At 48.3% G+C, this 2,433-nt stretch overlaps 1 protein-coding gene across 2 annotated transcripts in view; it reads right to left on the bottom strand.

Annotated features, from left to right (window-relative positions):
- Positions 1 to 1,686, bottom strand: part of Fam222b (family with sequence similarity 222 member B) — a 61,542-nt gene extending 59,856 nt beyond the window's left edge. The window contains exon 1 of one of the 2 annotated variants that reach the window (XM_021213022.2): positions 1,555 to 1,686. The gene's annotated coding sequence lies outside the window, so the exon portion shown is untranslated. The remainder of the gene's footprint in view (positions 1 to 1,554) is intronic. The other variant, XM_021213024.2, reaches the window with a different exon arrangement.
- Positions 1,687 to 2,433: the final 747 nt, after the last annotated feature.

The raw sequence follows: 2,433 nt of genomic DNA, 5'->3' as shown, positions 1-2,433 counted from the left end.
GAGGAGGAGGAGGAGGAGGAGGAGGAGGAGGAGGAGGAAGCAGCAGCAGCCGCCGCCAGGGTTGGGAGAGGTATGTATGGGATGGGGAACAATCAGAAGATGGACCAGGAGGGGGATAAAATCTGGAGTGTAAAAATTCGACTAAATAATAATAATAATAGAAGCCTATTCTTGGCTTGATGATGGAAAACTGTAATCCCAGCTGCTTTTAGGAGGCTGTGGCAGGGGGACTGAAAATTCAAGGGCAGCCTAGGTAATCAATTAAGGGCAGCATGGTCTCAATTAAAACCAAATAAAACAAAAGGGGCTGGTGACAGGGCACACTCAAAACCCAGGCTGAGGTTCCAGCATCAAGTAGAGGCTGGGGAGATAAATGGCTCAGTAATAAACCTCTTGGCACACAAGCATATATAGATGACCCCTCCCGAATCTCAACCAGGCACGCCTATAACCCCAGCTACTGGGGAAACAGAGGCAAGACTGTTAATTCAAACTCAACTTGTGCTTGAATTCAAGACCAGCATAAGCAAGTTAGTGAAACTCAAGTCTCAAAATAAAAAGTAAAAGGAAGGCTGAGAACATAGCTCAGTGCTTCAGGCTGTATTTGCTTCCTCTTGGGTCAGAAGCTGCATACATACCATGTAAAAAGGCAGAGGAGTAGGGTACTTTTCCTACTCAATTTGATAGAGAATTTGTCACACCACGGAAGGAAGTGCTATTTCTACAGATGACCTGCTGTACATATACAGGAAGCACATATTTTTGTCTACTGAGGTTTTATAAATATGCTTTGTTTTGATGGAGAAATCAGTTACTCCACTAATAACCATAAGGTCTAAAATCCGATAGTATTGCTGGTACATACTAGCATCCGTATTGTACTTCCAATCTATGGGTTTCATAAGCGCTCTCAACCAATATATGAAGCTTACAAAAGCCAAGCATTTAATGCTGGATTTTCCAGAGAACCAGAAAGGTTAAGTGAGTCCTATCCAAGGTTATCTATCGATCAGGTTTATCTGTGCTGGACTTGGTTCCAAACCTGACTCCATGTCCTTAGCTCTTTAACCTAGATTCCTCCTGAATTTAAACAGAGCTTCCGACTCCCAAGATTTACCCAGGGCACATCATAACTCCAGTGACCAATCCTTTTCTGACTGGTTCAGAGTGTACTTCTTCAGCTCCAGCACGGCTTTTATTTTCCACCACCCTTCCCCCCCAGCAACCATTCTCTGAAAGAAGCGGAAAGGGAGAGGCGACCCAAAGCTCCTGGGGGAAGGGATGATGACAAACCAGGCAGCGCGAGGCACTGGTCCTGCAGTGAGTGCCTTCACTCCACGAAACGCAACCCCTTCCCTCCGCCAAGCTGTCCAGAACTGGGACTCATGACCTAATCATCCATGCTCCAAATGCTCCCACCATCATCACCTCAAACTATCCCTCCCCCACGACCTCCGTCCCCGACAAGTAGAGGCCACCCCGATAGTCAGGGTGTGCTTCCACCACGCCATATCTGCATTCCTTGGTGTCCACTACCCTTAAACCACCACTCACTGTCGGTGACTGGGCCCGGCCCTCATGGCTGCTCCGTTGTCGCCGGTCGCCGCCACTGCTGCTCCACGCCCCAGCCTCTCAATCACAGCCGCCGTCCGGACTGGCCGGGAGCTGCTTCTGCGCCTGCGCAGCCCGGATTGCCCGGGGCCCTCTCGGGCAGCCAGCGCCTGCGCACCTCGCTCCGGGGACGTCTTTATCACTGCCTGATGTCCTGTTTCTCTGGATCTTAAGTGGGCATGGCCGCTCGCTGGCCTTGGATACTTAACGTCTTAGGGAATGTGGCTGCTGAGCCTTCCTTTTAGGCCTCTAGAATTTCTTGCCTTAATTACTAAAGGCTTGAATTGAGATGTATCCCACCAGAATTCTGGATCCTGCCTACACTTAAAGACCAAATGTTTTAGGCATGGAAGAAATTGCAGACTCGTTCCCTACTGTACATCTCTGACTACGGAGTCAGATCTTTTTGCAAACCGATAAAGAAGACCTTTATCCCTGTTGTACTGTTGTACTGTGTACAAGCTTGTTAACCCAACAGTACTTGAAATATTAATACAGACGATTATGAGCGACTGGACGGACATCGATCCTGGTAACCAAACTTCAGTCCTCCACTTCAGCAGCGAGTGCTCATAGTCGCTGAACATCTCTCCAGCCCCTATACAACTATATTTAATGGAACTCTGAAGTATTTAATAAACTAACACCCGGACAGAATGGAGCACTCCATGAATCTTTGCAGAGGCAGGAGGATTTCTGTGAGTTTGAGGCTAGCCTGATCTACAGATCTACATTAAAAAAAGAAATTGAGCCGGGAGTGGTGGCGCATGCCTTTAATCCCAGCCCTTGGGAGGCAGAGGCAGGCGGATTTCTGAGTTCGAG

This window comes from Mus pahari, chromosome 14, assembly GCF_900095145.1.
Source record: "Mus pahari chromosome 14, PAHARI_EIJ_v1.1, whole genome shotgun sequence".
In the NCBI taxonomy this organism is placed as follows: domain Eukaryota; kingdom Metazoa; phylum Chordata; class Mammalia; order Rodentia; family Muridae; genus Mus; species Mus pahari.
This window is presented reverse-complemented; position numbering and strand designations above follow the sequence as displayed.